Raw genomic sequence first — 20,955 nt, 5'->3', positions numbered from 1 at the left:
ATTGCTTATTAATATCCTTCCTAACTTGTGCTAGCAAGTTCCTTTATGTAGCAGAGTCACATTCCCCCTTCTCACACACAGCGGATAGCTGGTTGCAGGCTCATGTGAGTCTCTCACTATTATACAATTCAGTCTGTCTTAGATTGAATTGTATACAGTGGTACCTCAGGTTAAATACTTAATTCGTTCCAGAGGTCCGTTCTTAACCTGAAACTGTTCTTAACCTGAAGCACCACTAGAGCTAATGGGGCCTCCTGCTGCTGCCGCGCCGCCGGAGCACGATTTCTGTTCTTATCCTGAAGCAAAGTTCTTAACCCGAGGTAATATTTCTGGGTTAGCAGAGTCTGTAACCTGAAGCGTATGTAACCTGAGGTACCACTGTAGTTCCTTGTAAGTTCCCTTGACTTGAGAGCCAGTGTGGTGTAGTGGTTAAGAGCGGTAGTCTCGTAATCTGGGGAACCGGGTTCGCGTCTCCGCTCCTCCACATGCAGCTGCTGGGTGACCTTGGGCCAGTCACACTTCTCTGAAGTCTCTCAGCCCCACTCACCTCACAGAGTGTTTGTTGTGGGGAAGGAAGGGAAAGGAGATTGTTAGCCGCTTTGAGACTCCTTAAGGGGAGTGAAAGGCGGGATATCAAATCCAAACTCCTCTTCTTCTTCTTCTTCTTCTTCTTCTTCTTCTTCTTCTTCTTCTTAAAAGAATAAAGACGCCACCATCTTATTCAAAGTCAATAAAAGAAGTTTACTCACATCAGTTCACAGTTGGATTCCTGAAGGCAGACTTAGTTACAAATATATACATGTGGATCTACCATATGGGGGAATAATCCCAGTGCTTCTGCTAGCTGAGAGCTAGCAGAGCAGTCCTAGCTAGAAGCTGGTCAAACGAAGAAGGAACTCAAAAAGAGAGAGGTGTGCTGTGTGAGTCGTCCTTTTGTTACCTGGACAGGTAAGGTCACGCCCACCTTCTATCACATGCAAAAGGAAGGATGCTCCAGCCAGGAGGAACAGGAGGTTTCGACTGGCTGGACCAAAAATTCCCTCGCATGTCTTCTCTAGCATTACAAGGAATGTTGTACTTGACTGCCTCTCATGGATCACTTCCCACAAGAAATGCCCCTATGTTCATCTGAGGAATGTTGGAGGGGATGTTATTCCTGGAGACTGGGTGCTTGCTTTGGCTGGATGTGGCGCCAAATCATTAATGAATATAAAGGTTAAAAAGAGTGGGAGCCAGAATGCAACCTGGCTTCACTCCTCGAGACGTTTTAAAGGCATCATTAATGCCACCACTTAAACCTACCCTAATTTGCTTTTCTCTGTTGATGCATAGTTTTTGAATCAATAACAGAAGTCTACCGTCGATGTTGGCAATGTGTAATCTCTCCCACAGTCTGTTTCGATTAATAGAATCAAAAGCAGCAGAAAGATCAATGGAGGCTGCATAAAGATTATTCTTAGTGCTCTTCGTATATTCCCTTATGATATGTTTCAGAGTAAAACATTGATCAGTGTTACTACGTACTCCTCTGAAATTGATGGGTGAATCTCTTGGCTTCGCTCAACTTCCCATTTTTCCAGTATTAAGTTCTGCTCCCTCAAATTCCACATCACTTTACATATTATTTTTAAAAATGCAGTGCAAAAATTTCTTCCAATATACCCCTGATCTATTTGTTGTTTAGTCGTTTAGTCGTGTGCAACTCTTCATGACCCCCTGGACCAGAGCACGCCAGGCACTCCTGTCTTCCACCGCCTCCCGCAGTTTGGTCAAACTCATGTTGTTAGCTTCGAGAACACTGTCCAACCATCTCGTCCTCTGTCGTCCCCTTCTCCTTGTGCCCTCCAACTTTCCCAGCATCAGGGTCTTTTCCAGGGAGTCTTCTCTTCTCATGAGGTGGCCAAAGTCTTGGAGCCTCAGCTTCAGGATCTGTCCTTCCAGTGAGCACTCAGGGCTGATTTCCTTCAGAATGGAGAGGTTTGATTTTCTTGCAGTCTCAAGAGTCTCCTCCAGCACCAGAATTCAAAAGCATCCATTCTTCGGCGATCAGCCTTTTTTATGGTCCGGCTCTCACTTCCATACATCACTACTGGGAAAACCATAGCTTTAACTATACAGACCTTTGTTGGCAAGGTGATGTCTCTGCTTTTTAAGATGCTGTCTAGGTTTGTCATTGCTCCTTGATCAATATAGGGAAGTAATAGTACCTTGGTCAGACCACACTTGGAATTCTGCGTCCAGTTCTAGGCGCCACAATTTAAGAAGGATGTTGACAAGCTGGAAGGTGTGCAGAGGAGGGTGACCAAAATGATCAAGGGTCTGGAAAAGAAGCTTTATGAGGAGTGCTTGAAGGAGCTGAGTATGTTTAGCCTGGAAAGGAGGAGACTGAGAGGAGATATGAGAGCCATCTTCAAATATCTGAAGGACTGTCCCACGTGTTACGGAAAAATCTAGGTGCGAGGCTGCTCAGTCCCCCAGCTGGTCGGGCAGAGCCCGCGGGTCCCTGTGGAATAAAGGAAGGAGTCCAGCCACCAACCGGAGCAAATAGCTGTAGATCAAAGTTTATTGCGCAACAGGTCCAAAGAGGAATTTTGAACCCAGAGGATGGGGTGACAAGGACTTTTAAATTTTCCCCACCATATCCCAGAATACAGTTCGTACAGCATCATTGCTACATCGCTGACATGTCACAAAAGGGGAGGGGTAGATAGGGGTTACACTAGTTTCACCTTGGCAAACATGTCCAGACAAGTCCTTTGTACAAGATTAGCATAAGCAGACATGTCAGGGCAAGACCCAGGTATAGGATTGGCACAGGCAAACACCTCTGAAGTCCCACCACCCAAAATGCAATAGAACTTCCTTTGCATGTCTGGACCCCTTGGCAAGTCTGGTGATGGGATTAGGCTTTCCTTGGCCAACAACCAGCTCAGCAATTGTCACCTCTGGCAACTTCCTGGAGTTTTTTTTCAAGGAGAAAATAGCTTTGGAATGGAGGAAACTGGCAAAGGAGTTGATTTTATATTATTTTAAAAGCTCAGTAACTTCCCTGAGCTGTCAAGTTGAAAGGATACATTCAGGCATAATATTTGTAACATTTAACAACTTTAAAGATGTGCCCCACCCCCCATAACACATGGAAGAGGGGACAAGCTTGTTTTCTCCCACTACGAGAAAGGGGATTCGAACTAAACATTGTTGTTGTTTAGTCGTTTAGTCGTGTCCGACTCTTCGTGACCCCCAGACCAGAGCACACCAGGCACTCCTGTCTTCCACTGCCTCCCGCAGTTTGGTCAAACCCATGCTGGTAGCTTCGAGAACACTGTCCCACCATCTCGTCCTCTGTCGTCCCCTTCTCCTTGTGCCCTCCATCTTTCCCAACATCAGGGTCTTTTCCAGGGAGTCTTCTCTTCTCATGAGGTGGCCAAAGTCTTGGAGCCTCAGCTTCAGGATCTGTCCTTCCAGTGAGCACTCAGGGCTGATTTCCTTCGGAACGGAGAGGTTTGATCTTTTTGCAGTCCATGGGACTCTCCAGAGTCTCCTCCAGCACCAGAATTCAAAAACTAAACATTAGGTAGAACTTTCTGGCAGTAAGAGCTGTTCAACAGTGGAACAATCTCCCTTTGGAGAAGCTGGGCTCTCCGCCAGAGGCTTTTAAACAGAGGTTAGATGGCCATCTGTCAGGGATGCTACAGTTGATATTCCTGCATTGCAGGGGGTTGGACTAGATGGCCCTTGGTGTTCCTTCCAACTCTACTATTCTATCACTCTGTAGCCATTTCTGAACACCATCTTCCCAAACGCCCACGGTTTAGCGAAGCGATCTTCCCTAATGTAATGCATTTTTATGTGAGATTTTCACAGTGTGGAAGAAAAATCAAGCCTTAACATGGTGATTAGGGGAAAAGTCTGCTCAAAACTCTGTTTAATAAGAAAAGGCAATTGCACTGCCTTGTTGTTGTTTTTAACACTTTAAGGGATACATGGCTGTTATGTACTGAGTTGAATAGGATCCAAAATGCAGCAGTCTGATTGGTCCTAGAACAATAGGATCCAGAATGCAGCAGTCTGATTGGTCCACAGGAGCCACCCAATCCAGCTCCAGGTGGAAGTGAATCCGCAACCTGATTGGCCTACAGGAGAATCCCAGAATTAGCCAATCATGTGGTGCCCACTGGGTAAATAATGCATATAAAGCAGACATCCTGGGGGAACTTCCATTCCTCCTCACCACTATGAGCTGAATAAGGAGCATGAAATCCACTCTCGACTCCGAGTATATTTCAATGGCCTTAAGGAGGAAATAGGCTCAGGTCTTGCAAGACCCAGACCCATGCCTTCTGCTTCCACCCACATACATAAGCATGTCCCTCCTGTTCCTGTTCTCTGGCTCCACCATTTGAGGCAGCGGTGTGTCTGAATACCAGAGGCTGGAAACCCAAGAGGGGAGAGGTCTCTTGCGTTGTTCTGCACTGTGAGAACCAGATGCTGGACTAAATGGGCCACTAGCCTCATCCAGCAGGCTCCTCGTATGTTCTTATGAGCAAACTAACGTGGCTTCTCCTCTGGGGATAGATAAAGGTAAAGGTACCCCTGATCATTAGGTCCAGTCGCGGACGACTCTGGGGTTGGCGCTCATCTCGCTTTATAGGCTGAGGGAGCCGGCGTACAGCTTCCGGGTCATGTGGCCAGCAGGACTGAGCCGCTTCTGGCGAACCAGAGCAGCGCACGGAAACGCCGTTTACCTTCCCACTGGAGCGGTACCTATTTATCTACTTGCACTTGACATGCTTTCGAACTGCTAGGTTGGCAGGAGCAGGGACCGAGCAATGGGAGCTCACCCCGTCGCGGGGATTCAAACTGCCGACCTTATGATCGGCAAGTCCTAGGCTCTGTGGTTTAGACCACAGCACCACCTGCGTCCCTCCTCTGGGGATAGCCATTCTGCAAATGCTGCTTTGTTTTGCTGTGGCCATTGCTCCCCCCAGCACCTTATCCTGCCTGGTTCCTTTAAAAAAAAACCTGACCTTCCTAGGAGACTGGACACTCCACCTCTTCTCCTGAAACTCATCTGCAGAACTGAAGGTAGAAAGAATTGCAGAAGCCCTGAAAAGCAAGCTACTGCCGGTTCCAAAAACAATTCTGCACGCCAGCCAGTCCTCTTTGCTTTCCATGATGGACTCCCTGTGTCTTGAGGGCATCTGCCTCGCCTTCCTCTGCCCCGGCCAGTTCTGCTGAGAAGATACAACCACGAGCTCCTTCTAGCAGCAGAGACCCCTCCAGGATTCTAGTTCCAATACCCGTGGAGAAGCTGTGATCATCCTAATAAATCTGGAAACGAGGAATTGTTTCTGCCCTAACACAGCAGCTGGTTGGAGGCTTTATTTTTTATTCTATTTTATTTTTTGGCCTCCCATTTCCTAGCTCATCACTCCCCGTTCCTGCAGAACCGAGTGTCAGCCCAGTGGTGGGGTGATGACCACAGCTTCACCGATTGCCAGCAAAAGCTTTCTCACTCCACTCCATAACAGACGAGACAAAGATAAAGCGGCAGCTGTCAGAGGCTCCTGGGGCACCGTAATTATGAAAATATTATTTTCTGTTTCTGCAGCAGTATTTTCTGCCAGAGATCCAGCGCTCTCCCTTTCTCTCCCCCCCCTCCCCTCCCAACTCTCATCATTGTGCGAGAATCGGTGGCCATGATGCAATCTAAAGAACAAAGATGGAGAGAGAGGAATTAAATGAGGCTGTCCGTAATGTTACATCTTAAATATCTTTCCCAGGCTCCTCTTTTATGTAGTTATGGAACATTAAAAACGGGAGCATCATTATGCACCGCGCGAATCTCCCGGGCCATTTTTCTTTGTGACACCTCGAGTCATACATTAAGCCTGGAAAACAGTCTTCTCCATTACGCGACAAAATGAGATGCCGTTGAGTTTTAAAGTACAGCCGGGCGACTGTGAAAAGGGGTGGGAGCTCAGGGGCTGATTGCTCGCCAAAGCACCTGTCCTTTTCCAGAATCTCTGGTGCCTTTTATGACTGCGAAGCATAGAGACACCGTCCCTCCCTTCGGTGTCAACAAGAGAGCTCAGCTGATCAGCATCAGAAGATGCCTTGGACAACCATTCGTGGGGCGACTGGCCTATTAATTAGGGAATCTTGCCATTATGCCACAAAGTGATATTCCTCAATAGAAACTGTTATATGTTGGGGGGGTCAGTCTGGATGCTCCCTGTGGGCCATTTCCCGGCCCGTGATCCTCTATCTGTGAGGTTGGGCTCCCTAAATGAAACCTGCTGAACCGGCCAGACCAGTTTCTTTGTAAGATAATTGCCCTAGCTGTCCAGTTGAGTACTGCCGTTTACATTTTTACATTACCTCGGTCCAGTATACCTGAAGGAGCGTCTCCACCCCCATTGTTCTGCCCAGACACTGAGGTCCAGCGCCGAGGGCCTTCTGGCGGTTCCCTCCCTGCGAGAAGCGAAGTTACAGGGAACCAGGCAGAGGGCCTTCTCGGTAGTGGCACCCGCCCTGTGGAGCACCCTCCCAGCAGATGTCAAGGAAATCTACAACTACCTGACATTTAGAAGACATCTGAAGGCAGCCCTGTTCAGGGAAGTTTTTAATGTGTGACATTTTAATGTATTTTTAATCTTTGTTGGAAGCCGCCCAGAGTGGCTGGGGAAATCCAGCCAGATGGGCGGGGTATAAATAATAAATTATGATGATGATGATGATGATGATGATGATGATGATGATGATGATGAAATAAGTTGTGCTGTTGTCATAGAGACAGATGGCTTGGCCTTTTCCCACCACACCTGTCTGGATGCCACATCATCCTAGGATAGAGAACAAAAGGCCAGGGGGGACTGTGAGAGAGAGAGAGCTCTGGCTGATCATAGAATCATAAAATTAGAGAGTTGGAAGGGACCCCGAGGGTCATCTAGTCCAACCCCCTGTAATGCAGGAATCTCAACTAAAGCATCCATGACAGATGGCCACCCAACCTCTGCTTAAAAGCCCCCAAGGAAGGAGAGTCCACCACCTTCCATGGGAGTTTGTCCAAAACAAACAAGATGAATTTGTCCAAAACAAACAAGATGAATTTTAACAGGGAGAAATGTAAAGTATTGCACTTGGGCAAAAAAAATGAGAGGCACAAATACAAGATGGGTGACACCTGGCTTGAGAGCAGTACATGTGAAAAGGATCTAGGAGTCTTGGTTGACCACAAACTTGACATGAGCCAACAGTGTGACGCGGCAGCTAAAAAAGCCAATGCAATTCTGGGCTGCATCAATAGGAGTATAGCATCTAGATCAAGGGAAGTCATAGTGCCACTGTATTCTGCTCTGGTCAGACCTCACCTGGAGTACTGTGTCCAGTTCTGGGCACCACAGTTCAAGAAGGACACTGACAAACTGGAACGTGTCCAGAGGAGGGCAACCAAAATGGTCAAAGGCCTGGAAACGATGCCTTATGAGGAACGGCTAAGGGAGCTGGGCATGTTTAGCCTGGAGAAGAGGAGGTTAAGGGGTGATATGATAGCCATGTTCAAATATATAAAAGGATGTCACATAGAGGAGGGAGAAAGGTTGTTTTCTGCTGCTCCAGAGAAGCGGACACGGAGCAATGGATCCAAACTACAAGAAAGAAGATTCCACCTAAACATTAGGAAGAACTTCCTGACAGTAAGAGCTGTTCGACAGTGGAATTTGCTGCCAAGGAGTGTGGTGGAGTCTCCTTCTTTGGAGGTCTTTAAGCAGAGGCTTGACAACCATATGTCAGGAGTGCTCTGATGGTGTTTCCTGCTTGGCAGGGGGTTGGACTCGATGGCCCTTGTGGTCTCTTCCAACTCTATGATTCGATGATTCTATGATTCTATGAGTTCATCAAAACCACCTTTCTTGTAACATGGTGCCCTTGGTTCAGCTTGTTCCATCTTCCCTGTGAAGATAAGGTGATGCTGGAAACTGAAGACCCCGAGGCTTGCATGGCTGTTTGCTGAACCCAAGGCCACGGCTTGAGGATCTCCTTGGGAACCTAGTAGACAGGCAAGGTCTGTTGGGGTGTTCCTGCTGTGAGCTTCTCCATCCTAGGCTCAGGTTGTACGTATGTTCAAATGAACATATCTCCTAAATTCAGGTACTTAGCCGTGTTGGTCTGATGCAGAATAAATACATACATACATACACACAGTGGTACCTCGGGTTAAGAACTCAATTCGTTCCAGAGGTCCGTTCTTAACCTGAAACTGTTCTTAACCTGAGGTACCACTTTAGCTAATGAGGCCTCCCACTGCCACCTCCGCACGATTTCTGTTCTCATCCTGAAGCAAAGTTCTTAACCCAAGGTACTATTTCTGGGTTAGCGGAGTCTGTAACCTGAAGCGTCTGTAACCCGAGGTACCACTGTAATACCTTTATTGTCAATGTACAACCTACAGCTTCCTTCCCCTCCCCACAAACACTCAATCTCATTGCACTCTGTGTGCTCGTCACACAACACACCAACCCCGAAGGTCAGTTGCACTATATTATTTTCCGTCCAGCAGCCTAACAGCCCAAGGATAGAAACTGTTTCTTAGCCTGTTAGTACAACTGATTCTACTTCTGTATCTCCTTTTCGTGGTATCTGAAGAAGTGTGCATGCTCACGAAAACTCATACCCGGAACAAACTTAGTTGGTCTCTAAGGTGCTACTGGACAATAACTCTTAAAGATACCACAGTCTCCACTGACCTTCATCCCAAGGAAACCAAGCCCTCTGTCCAAGGTTTCTGGCTGTGGATCTTCCCAGCCTGGAGATCCCATCAGGGAGTTTCTGCATGCAAAACACATGCTCTGTTGCTGTTCTATGGCACTTTTGCCCTATATACGTTTGGGAAAGGCCATAGCTCAGCTGTGCAGCATCTACCTTGCATGCAGACAGTCCCAGGTTCAGGTAAGGCTGGTGATGTATCCCATCTGAAATCCTGGAGAGCTGATGCCAGTCAGCACGGGCAATACTGGGTTAGATGGACCACTGGTCTTAGCCAGTGTAAAACAGCTCTGTGTGTGTGTGTGTGTGTGTTATGGGCTCCAACATTTGTTTTATTTTCCTGCATTCTTCCTTTTAACAGTCTGAATCAAGACTGGAGACAGGTGCCTATTGGTTCAGACAATGAAGTTGCTTTAAAAAAAAAAAAATGGCTGTGGCTCACCAAACGCGCTGTCCCATTTTTGCAGCTGGCGGACAGGTTCGCCAGGTTTTGTCTTGCTTCAGAAGCCTGCCAAACCTCTTTGATCAGAAACAGCTGCTCAACACAAAGAGGCAAGCAGCCCAGGAAGAGAAGAAGGATCTCTCAAACCGCTTTTGATTCTATTGTAAACGATGGTTTGAAACCATTTTTTTTTCCTAGTAAAGAAGGTGGCTGCTGTTCTGGTGCTGATTTAAAAAGCCAGGCACATATGTTGGACAAAAAGGAAGGCAGTTTGCTTTGGACCTGAAAAAGGCCAATTGACAAAATAAGAAATGATTTATAAGCATCAATTACAGAGGAACAAGCATTACATTGCTCTTAATAGTTACTCCAGCCACATCAAGGGAGGCGAGTCTTGCTCACTCCTGTTGCCTACTCTCATATTTTATAAATGTAAAACATCGCCAGTGACCTTCCCCTTCGTAGTCGAAAGATACCAGCTAAGCTGAAGAATTTTTGAAGCAGAGAACAGGGGCCAGTAAAATATGGCTCAGATCCTATCAACAAGCCCCACTAATTCACCAGAAGGAAATCCGGTCAGAAATATTAAAGGCCGCTGTCCAGGACAAGTGATCCCGTGCTTGCAAATAATTCGCTTTCCAACCCACAGTTCACCTCGACCTGGAAAACGTGTCACTGATAACGTGGCATAAATATATATGTACGAACACACTCCGCTGTACTACTAAATAAACTTTGCAGGAGTCTGCCAAACAGGGGTCAAGATCATTCTCTTTCTGCACACCGTGGCCGGCAGAAAAATGGCAGGAAATATCGTGCACTATTTCGTGATACTTGGTGGTTCTATATCATAGAATTGTAGAATGGTAGAGTTGGAAGGGACCCACTATGTTCATCTAGTCTAACCCCTTGCAAGGTGTTGTTGTTGTTGTTTAGTCATTTAGTCGTGTCCAACTCTTCATGACCCCATGACCAGAGCACACCAGGCACTCCTGTCTTCCACTGCCTCCCACAGTTTGGTCAAACTCATGCTGGTAGCTTCGAGAACACTGTCCCACCATCTCGTCCTCTGTCGTCCCCTTCTCCTTGTGCCCTCCATCTTTCCCAGCATCAGGGTCTTTTCCAGGGAGTCTTCTCTTCTCATGAGGCGGCCAAAGTATTGGAGCCTCAGCTTCAGGATCTGTCCTTCCAGTGAGCACTCAGGGCTGATTTCCTTCCGAATGGATAGGTTTGATCTTCTTGCAGTCCATGGGACTCTCAAGAGTCTCCTCCGGCACCAGAATTCAAAAGCATCAATTTTTTGGCGATCAGCCTTTTCTTGATGGTCCAGCTCTCACTTCCATACATCACTACTGGGAAAACCATAGCTTTAACTATACGGACCTTTGTTGGCAAGGTGATGTCTCTGCTTTTTAAGATGCTGTCTAGGTTTGTCATTGCTTTTCTCCCAAGAAGCAGGCATCTTTTAAGATGCTGTCACCATCTGCAGTGATCATGGAGCCCAAGAAAGTAAAATCTCTCACTGCCTCCATTTCTTCCCCTTCTATTTGCCAGGAGGTGATGGGCCCAGTGGCCATGATCTTCGTGGTTTTTTTTTATGTTGAGCTTCAGACCATATTTTGCGCTCTCCTCTTTCACCCTCATTAAAAGGTTTGTCTTTTTCCATGGAGTTTTCTTGGCAGGGATACTGGAGTGGCTTGTCGGTTCCTCCTCCAGGTGGATCACGTTTGGTCAAAACTCTCCACTATGACCTGTCCATCTTGGGTGCCCTGCTCTGCATAGTTCATAGCTTCTCTGAGTTATTCAAGCCCCTTCGCCACGGCAAGGCAGTGATACAATACAGGGATCAGTCTAATTCTGCCAAGATGTTTCCTTTTATTCCATAGTTTTCTAAATGTTCTTTAAAGATTCTCCAACCCTTATAGACTTTTTGATTATTCTTTTGAAGGAGATTCTTCTTGGCACCGGCCCTTTGTAATTGCCAGGCTGAGCCCCATTCATAATTCTTTCCTTGGGTCTCTGCTCTCAACAAGATTAGAGAACTGCATTTAGTTTCATTTCAGCCACCGGCATCAATATTTATTAACAATTCATTTAGGCTTTTAATGCTCTGCACATTTTGAACGTTATGGCTGGGATCTGTATTTATTGCTTTGGCTGGACCGGGAAAAGCGTTTTTATGCAGGGGCCGCTGCAGATGGAACAGCAGTGAATGTCAGCCAGGCCATTCTGGGGGTTTCTGGGGCAGAACCAGCACCTTGAATTGTCTCCAGAAGAGAATGAGGAGCCAGTGCAAAAGACAGAACAAAACTTTGTGGTGTGTGATATCCGCAATGCCATGTGTGGGGTTCTTGGTCCAAGTTTTTCTCTGGTTTGGTGCTAAGAATTACTCATCCTCTGAAAAGAAACTTCCAGAGCACCCACTTTTAAAATCATTTTTAGTCCCTACAAACTTGCTGTTGTTGATGTTGTTTAGTCATTTAGTCGTGTCCGACTCTTCGTGACCCCCTGGACCAGAGCACGCCAGGCACTCCTGTCTTCCACTGCCTCCCGCAGTTTGGTCAGACTCGTGTTCGTAGCTTCGAGAACACTGTCCCACCATCTCATCCTCCGTCGTCCCCTTCTCCTTGGGCCCTCCATCTTTCCCAACATCAGGGTCTTTTCCAGGGAGTCTTCTCTTCTCATTAGGTGGCCACAGTATTGGAGCCTCAGCTTCAGGATCTGTCCTTCCAGTGAGCACTCAGGGCTGATTTCCTTCAGAATGGATAGGTTTGATCTTCTTGCAGTCCATGGGACTCTCAAGAGTCTCCTCCAGCACCAGAATTCAAAAGCATCCATTCTTTGGCGATCAGCCTTCTTTATGGTCCAGCTCTCGCTTCCATACTTCACTACTGGGAAAACCATAGCTTTTACTATACGGACCTTTGTTGGCAAGGTGATGTCTCTGCTTTTTCTGAAGCAGCTAGATTAGGCCAAAAGGGCCCATCTCGTGCAGGATCGTGTTCTCACAAAGGGGCAGCCAAGAAAAGAGATTGTGACTAAGAAGAACTTTCTGAGGGCAAGAGCTGCTAAACGGTGGAATGGACTCTCAAGGAAGATGGTGGACTCTCCATCCTTGGAGGTTTTTAAGGAGAGGTTGGAGGACCATCTGTCATGGATGCTTTCGCTGAGATTCCTGCAATCCGGGGGTTGGACTAGATGACCCTCAGGGTCCCTCCCAACTCTACAATCCTATCCTTCAAAGCAACTCTGCACCCTTGCAGTTCCCAGCAACTGGGAATTATTCAAGCATTGATCGTTCAGTCTGACTCTCCTGTTTCAATTGCTGTGTTGTTTTAACAGGAATGCTATGTTATTCTGCAGTGAGAAGTGAGGTTACAGGGAACCAGGCAGAGGGCCTTCTTGGTGGTGGCGCCTGCCCTGTGGAACGCCCTCCCATCAGATGTCAAGGCAATAAACAACTATTTTTTTAAAAAACGACAACTACTTCTTCTTCTTCTTCTTCTTCTTCTTCTTCTTCTTATTATTATTATTATTATTATTATTGGAATTTTCAGGCTTTTTTCCATCAGAACTTTCCAGAAGTCTGTTCCAGCACCTCTCAGGTGAAGGAGAATGAGGGAGGTGTTCTTGGTGAGTTCCATCACCCTTTTTTCTTGTAAAATAGCACTGGGGATATTTATATATGTTAGCGTGGCTGGTTTGTAGACTTTATAAACCACTTAGGTGCCTTTTTTGGCATTAAATCATATATTAAATAACAACAAGGTTATACGTTCTCCAAACTTGAAGGTAGCACAGACGGCCGTCGTGACCAGGTCTTACCCTCCGTGAATTTGCACGTCGCCGTGCAGTTGTGAAACCACCATGAGAGCTGTTGAACTTTAAGATGCTCTTTTGAAAATTAAAAAAAGAGAGGAGCAGATAATTAAAAAAAAAAAATTGTCTTCACCACGGAAGACTTTGACGGATGTCGGCTTGAGCCGGATCCTGACAGGCAAGGGGGAATGAGCAACGGCGTTGCAGCTCTAAAGACATTATGTTGCAAATGCTGTTTATTTTCTGTCAGCTCTAAACTACGCAGTAAATAACACATTATAAAAGACATCCAGAAATAACATTAGGCTCAAATGGAACCATCCATTACTCCTTTCCTTTCTCAAGCCTTTTAGGAGATACTTTGTTGTTCCCTGAAGTATTGCCACTTATTTTGCTCCTCGTCGATTGTTTTCCCCTAAAGACACTCTCTTGTTTGCTGCGATGCTCCCAGGCCACTTGCAAAAAGGAAGGAAGCGAAGAGGGGAAAGGCACACAAACATCCCAAGATGAAACGAGGCTAGAACAATATTTAGAAGCCTTCCCCCCCCCTCCTCCTCCTCCTCCTCCTCCTTTCATCAGGAATCAGATTTAGGCTTTGATTCTCTGAGAAAGCACTCTTGTGAGTGAGAGTCTCTCTCTCTCTCTCTAAACCAGAAAATACACAGAAGTTTGCTAAAAGAGGCCTCTCTTTGGCAACAGCAGTGACAACAGCTTGGGGCCAGGATCCTTGAAGGTTTCGGCAGGTGCTTGGGGGTCCCTAAGGATCATCTAGTCCAACCCCTCTGCAAAGCAGGAATCACAGTTTCTGGGAAGCTGTTATTTGCAAACGGGGTTTGGTCTCATCCCTGCAAATCTGGGCTGCACAATTAATAATAAATTAATTAATTTTATAATGAATGATTTTAGAGTGTTGTTTATGCTGTACTTTTGTACTGTTTTATTGTTGTTAGCCGCCCTGAGCCCGGCTTCGGCTGGGGAGGGCGGGATATAAATAATTTTTTTAATATTATTATTAATAATAATAATAATAATAATTTATACCCCGCCCTCCCCAGCCAAGACCGGGCTCAGGGTGGCTGACAACCAATATAAAAACAAATCGATTGAAATACAACTTAAATAACAAGATTAAAATACAATATTAAAACATTAAAATGCAGCCTCATTTCAGTGGAACTCAGTCAAAAACTTTTGGGGGGATAAAAACGTCAAGTCTTCACCAAGGCCAACTATCCAGACTGGTCCTACGTGGGCCAGAAAAAAGCCAGGGAAGTCCCCAAATAGGAGTTCCATCACAGGAGGAGAAAGGAAAAAGGAAAGGGGGGAAGGGAATCAAATTGATTCCAAGCCAAAGGCCAGGCAGAACAACACAGTTAGAGTGTTGGGAGGTCCTGCGCAAGAAAGTGAGGTGGAATTTGTGTTAAATCCATTTTTAATGTCATGCGGTGCTTTTTTCCTAAAAAAAAAAAAATGTTTAGGGGGTACTTTCATTTTCCTACTCATATTGAAATACTGCCCCTCAATGAGGCCAAACTTAGATTCACAAAATGTTTAGGGGTATGCATATCCCGGCGTCCCCCCAGGAAAAAAGCACTGATGTCATGTAAGCAAGAATAGGACCTGACCACAAAACTGGTAAGAACCAGTTACAGAGGAAATTTATGGCTGCCTGTTACAGCAAAAAAAACACAACTCTATATAAGGTACAAAGAGGGTTCTGGGTGTATAGTAAAAAAAAAGTTGAGTAAATTGCATTTCAAGGACTGTGGCAGGATGAGAGCAAGTGAGGTGGTGGGGTAGCAGAAAGTGGTTGGGTAGAGGATGAACAGCTAAGATGGTGTATATTTATTCTATATAATGTATTTTCTAACGTTAATGCTCTTGCAGAGTCTTTGAACTCTGTTCTGCAGTGTATTGCTGAATAAAGCATGAATGACTGGATATCTGGTGTGAACCCCAAGGGGGAATTTCCCCCGCAAAAGATCAACACCTCCTGCGGAAAGGAAAGCGACTTAAGAAGGCATGAGAGCAGGGTGTTCCAATGCGGAGCCCTTGGCAACATTTGACGGGGCAAAAGGGAAGTGTGGATGAGGGCCCAGTGGGTAGAGCAGTCCCAGGCGGCATCACCAGGTAGAGAACCCTATCTCAGATCCTGGAGACCTGCTGACAGTCTGTGTGGCAATACAGTGTTGGGTGGACCAAAGGCAGCTTCCTATGTTCCTATGGAGGCAGGATGCAACCCCAAAGGGCATTGACAGAGGCACTGATGCCCAAATGTTGATCCAGTGGGGAGGGCATCTGTGGATAGGAGCATCCTGGGCGTCTCTGGGTGCCCCTCCAAGCTGCTGTGGCCCCCTCGTGAGTCCTGGTATGATGGCCTGGGATTCGGATGCTGAACCTGAAGAATCCCAGCCTGCACAGGAGTCCCCACCTCCAGAACCAGCTGAGCCGGGGCTGGGGCATGAGCCTGAAGGGTCCTCACCTGTGCTGGATCCTCAGGTGCAGGCACCAGCTGAGTCTGCTCTGGCTCCTGAGGTGATGGAGGACCCATTGCCTGCAGGTGCTCCACTCTCAGCCCCGTCAGGGGAGGCTGAGGTTGCCTCTGGGTCCGGTAACCCTCCAGCCTCTCCTGAGCTGCAGAGGCTCAGGGCAGAGAGGCGGGGGGGAACTAAGTTCCCGCAGGAGAAGTGCTCACCTCCAGGCTAGGAGAGGCGAGTCACCAGAGGATCGGGGCCGCCCTATGCCTCGGGGCAGATAAACACCAGCCAGCCCCAGTCCCAAGTTGCGGGAGCAACTTCGTTGGTTGTCAGTTCCTGCCTGAACCCTGTCCTGCTATCCTGCCGGAGCTCCTGACCTCACCCAACTACCTGCCCTGCATCCAGCTTCAACTTTTACAGACTGCCTCCATACTGCACCTTCGACCTCGGACTGGACTTGGACCTCGCCTCTCGGTTAGCCCACGGGACCAGTACACCTGCTCTGCACCCTCTTCAAGTTCTTTGTCCTGGCTAAAGCATGCCCTTCTGGCTTGCCCTCTTTATAAAGACTTGAGGAATGAGATTATCACCCCTCTTTTATTGTCCATTCCGGGTTGCCCAGCCACTGCCACAGTGTCCTTTCTCTTGGCAGATCAAGATGAGCAGGTGACAGCAAAGGCGGCAAGGCTGGGGCAATCAGAATAAGGTCCAATATTTGACTATTGATTCAAAACCCTAAAATGTATTTTATATACAGTGCACGCTCAGGTTGCGAACATGATCTGTGCGGGATGCACGTTTGCAACCCGCAGCGTTCACAACCTGCAGCAGCCCGTCTGCACACGTGCTGGTTGCTATTCAGCACTTCTGCGCATGCGCAAAGCGTGATTTAGTGCTTCTGTGCATGCGCGACTCCTGAAACCCGAAAGTAACCCGTTCCAGTACTTCTGGGTTTCCGCTGGTCAGTAACCTGAAAAAACACAACCTGAAGCATCTGTAACCCGAGGTATGACTGTAATTTACTTTTTATTGCTATTCTTTGTATATTGTACTGTTGATTTATTGCTATGGCTGATGGCTGATGCAAATAAAAATTCATTCATTCATTCATTCATTCATTGTCCTGGCTAAAGCATATCCTTCAATTGGGATCATCACAGAATTGTATAATTGGAAGGGACCCCAAAGCATCATCTAGTCCAACCCAGCCTCTCCAGCAATGCAGGAATCATGCCAAACAGAAGAAACCCCCTGGCTTGCCTCAGTGGAGGATGGAGAGATGTGATTGGATGTGTGCAGAAACCCAACTTGGGTGGGGCTGGGATGCCGCCTAGGCAACAAAGGTAAGAATGACATGCATTGCTCCGCCCATTCTCACCTCTGGCCCCACCCACCATTCTGCAAACCCCACCAAAGGCGGCCTAACGTCCTCCCCCCCCCACCTTGCTCTGATCTGGGCCTTTGTCTTCCTCATCCGAAGAAAAGAGAGAGAAAAAACTCTTGCATCTATTTGGGATTCCGTTTGGGGGAAAGGGAAGAGGAGCAGCCCCCTTGGCTGGGTGGAAAACGTCCAAAAGTTGAACCTGCCTGGCCAGAAACGAGCCGTTTTCCGGAGAAAAAGAGAGCGAGACGTTCCCATTGCTATGGGCAGCCTGTCGCCTGCTCTCCCCTGCCGACCGCAGTGCTCTGTGGCGGCGTTATTTAATTTGAATCCACCGAGAGAAAAGGCCAAACTCCCTGACCTTTTAGGGGGAGTCGTTAGCCTGACGGCTGACAAGCAGTCAGCACTAATTAGCATAAGTTACCATCTTGGTCTGAAGAGTTCCTTCATTAGCATCGCGGGGTCAGTTTCTATTTTTGCTCCGTCTTGGCAGACTGCAGACGGAATCGCAGATGAGGACGCACGTTGGGCTTCTCGGTCTGGCGGCAGGAATTTTCGTGGGCGAGACGCGAAGGGGCACAAATGCAGTGGTCGCCGGCGCTCGTAGTAATAATAATAATAATAATAATAAATTTTATTTATATCCCGCCCTCCCCAGCCGAAGCCGGGCTCAGGGCGGCTAACAACAATCAAATAATCAAACAATCAAATAAACCAACATTCTAAAAATATTTCATTATAAAAATTAATTAAAATCAAGTTGATGGCAACCATTAAGCAAAACTCTGTAGGCAGGCCAAGGTGGCCCTCTCAGGGGCTGAGGTGGCGAGGCAGATTGTGGGCGCCCCTGCAAAAGTGCAGAAGCAAATTCAGAAGTGCAGGATCAGAAGAACCAAGGGAGATCCTGCTGGATCATGTGATGGCCTGGGACTCGGACTCGGAACCAGAGGAGTCTCAGTCTGCACCAGATCCTCTGCCTCAGGCATCATCTGAACCAAGTCTGGGGCCTGATCCTGAAGAGCCCCAGTCTGCACTGGTTCCCCTGCAACAAACACCAGCTTAGCCGAGTCAGGGGCCTGAGCCTGCCCTGGCTCCAGATGTGGGGATGACCTCCTTGCCTTCAGCTGGGCCATCGCTTACAGCTGCTCCAGGGTCAGGGGAGGCTGAGGCGGCCTCTGGGTCTAGTATCCCACCAACGTCTCCCGAGCTGCAGAGACTGAGGTCTGAGAGAAGGAGAGACCTGAGTACTCGCAGGAGGAGTGCTCGCCTTTGGGCAAAACAGGGAGGTGAGTCGCCAGGGGATCAGGACCAGCCGTTACCCCAACAAAGATAAAAGGCTTTTGGACCCTGCCCCAGGATGTAGGAGCAACGTCGCTGTTTGCTAGAACCTGCCTGAGACCCAGTGCCTGACCTTGCCTGGTTTCCTGCCTCGTGTCCTGCCTTGGCCCTGTCGGACTGTCTCTTCACAGAACCCTTGGATTCGGGGCCGGACCTCGACTGCCTTTCTCCGGTTACCCCCGAACCCAGCACAATTCAGTCCAGCATCCTGTTCTCACAGCAGCCAACCAAGATTGGGAAATCAGCAATTTCCCCAGCCAGGGAAGAATGGGCGAAGGAAGATGTACATCAGGAACAAGGGGGAAAGAAAGATCTTCCCCAGAATCTGCTGCCCCTGTGGGTCCTGCCACCTGAGTCAGTTCCATCTCCTTGCCCCATGGGTGCACCGGTCGTGAAGCTCTTCCTCCCCGGTTGTGGGCCGCAGTGTTTTTGAATTCCAGTTACTGGAAACCACAGGAGGAGAGAAGGTTCTGCTGGTGGGTTTCCCACAGACAGCCATCCTCAGATATCTCAAGGGCTGTCACATGGAAGATGGAGCAAGCTTGTTTTCTCCTACTCTGGAAGGGAGGACTTGAACCATTGGCTTCAATAATAATAATAATAATAATAATTTATTATTTATACCCCGCCCATCTGGCTGGGCCTCCCCAGCCACTCTGGGCGGCTTCCATAAAAACCAAAAATACAATAAAATATCACACGTTAAAAACTTCCCTGAACAGGGCTGCCTTAAGATGTCTTCTGAATGTCACGTAGTTGTTTATCGCTTTGACATCTGCTGGAAGGGCGTTCCACAGGGCGGGTGCCACTACCGAGAAGGCCCTCTGCCTGGTTCCCTGTAGCTTTGCTTCTCGCAATGAGGGAACCGCCAGAAGGCCCTCGGCGCTGGACCTCAGCGTCCGGGCAGAATGATGGGGGTGGAGACGCTCCTTCAGGTATACTGGACCGAGGCCGTTTAGGGCTTTAAAGGTCAGCACCAACACTTTGAATTGTGCTCGGAAACGTACTGGGAGCCAATGTAGGTCTTTCAAGACCGGTGTTATATGGTCTCGGCGGCCGCCCCCAGTCACCAGTCTAGCTGCCGCATTCTGGATTAGTTGTAGTTTCCGAGTCACCTTCAAAGGTAGCCCCACGTAGAGTGCATTGCAGTAGTCCAAGCGGGAGATAACCAGAGCATGCACCACTCTGGCGAGACAGTCCGCCAGACTTAAGTTACAGAAGGAGGAGGAGGAGGAGGAGGAGGAGGAGAAGGAGGAGGAGAAGGAGAAGGAGAAGGAGAAGTAGTTTGGATTTGATATCCCGCTTTATCACTACCGGAAGGAGTCTCAAAGTGGCTAACAATCTCCTTTCCCTTCCTCCCCCACAACAAACACTCTGTGAGGTGAGTGGGGCTGAGAGACTTCAAAGAAGTGTGACTAGCCCAAGGTCACCCAGTAGCTGCATGTGGAGGAGCGGGGAAGCGAACCCAGTTCACCAGATTACGAGTCCACCGCTCTTAACCACTACACCATACTGGCTCTCAGGAAAGGAGATTCCAAATAAACATCAGGAAGAACTTTCTGACCAACAGAGCTGTTGGACAGTGGAATGGTCTCCCTCAGGAGGTGGTGGACTCTCCCATTCCTTGGAGGTTTTCAAGCAGAGGTTGGATGGTCATCTGTCATGGATGCTTTTCTTGCAATTCCTGCATTGCAAGGGGTTGGACTAGATGACTCTTGGGGTCCCTTCCCGCTCTACAATTCTATGGTTCTATTATTCTAGGTCACTGTGAGAACAGGATGTTGGACTAGATGGGCCACTCGTCTCATCCACCAGGTTCTTCTTAGGTTCTTCTTCTTGTTGTTGTCTCTTTTCTAAACTACAGAGTCTCTAAGCTCTAGCCGTGCCCCTGGTCTCCTCGCTGACCCAAATAGGACTAATTTAGCCAGCTAGCCCTGGTGATCACCTAATGTTTATTGGATGGATCCCCCCCCCAAAATTGATTTTTGAATTCTGAATTTATTGTTATCCACATTTTATACTGTATTTTATGCTGTTTTTTGTTGCATCAAATATTGTTTTAAATTTGTTGTTAGCCACCCTGAGCCCAGTTTTCTGAACCAGGAAGGGTGGGGTATAAATAAAATTTTATTTATTTATTATTTATTACAGGGACAGTGGCCCAGACCTCTTAGCAAGTGCATTTCTCAACTCAGAGTTCACATTCCTGAAGTCCAAACAGACCAACACCCCAAGATCAATGGAGCTTACTTCCAGGTAAGTGTGCGCAGAGTTGGGACCACTAAGCTCTTCCACCTTTCCAACCACAAAGCGTCTCTTGTTAGGCTTGGATCTGAAAGAGTCACAAATTTATGGTGGCAGCAGTTTTTATGGACTGTAGTCTACTTTGCTGCTGCCTCTCTTGAGTCTCTTGAGAGATCTGCTATTTCCCCCTGTAGATCTCCACATTAGACTTGCCACCTTCTCTGCAGTCCCTCTGCTCTGCAAAGGAAGAAGCACATCTCCACGTCTGCCGCGGACTTAATATATGAAGGTGCTGGAGAATGTTTGCAAAGTGCGACTGGAAATATTTCAAAGCGGTTGCCATAAATCACCTCTAAGCTCGGTACAGAAGGCTAGTTTACTGCCGTCTAGGGATCCAGCTGAGATTTTGCTACTTCAGCCTGCGAGTGTTTCAGCGGAACTAACTCATGTTTACTGCTCCAGAGAATCTGAGGAACAAGACAACAAAA

The sequence above is a fragment of the Podarcis filfolensis genome (genome assembly GCF_964270895.1).
Source record: "Podarcis filfolensis genome assembly, chromosome: 1".
NCBI classification, from domain to species: Eukaryota; Metazoa; Chordata; class Lepidosauria; order Squamata; family Lacertidae; genus Podarcis; species Podarcis filfolensis.
This window is presented reverse-complemented; position numbering follows the sequence as displayed.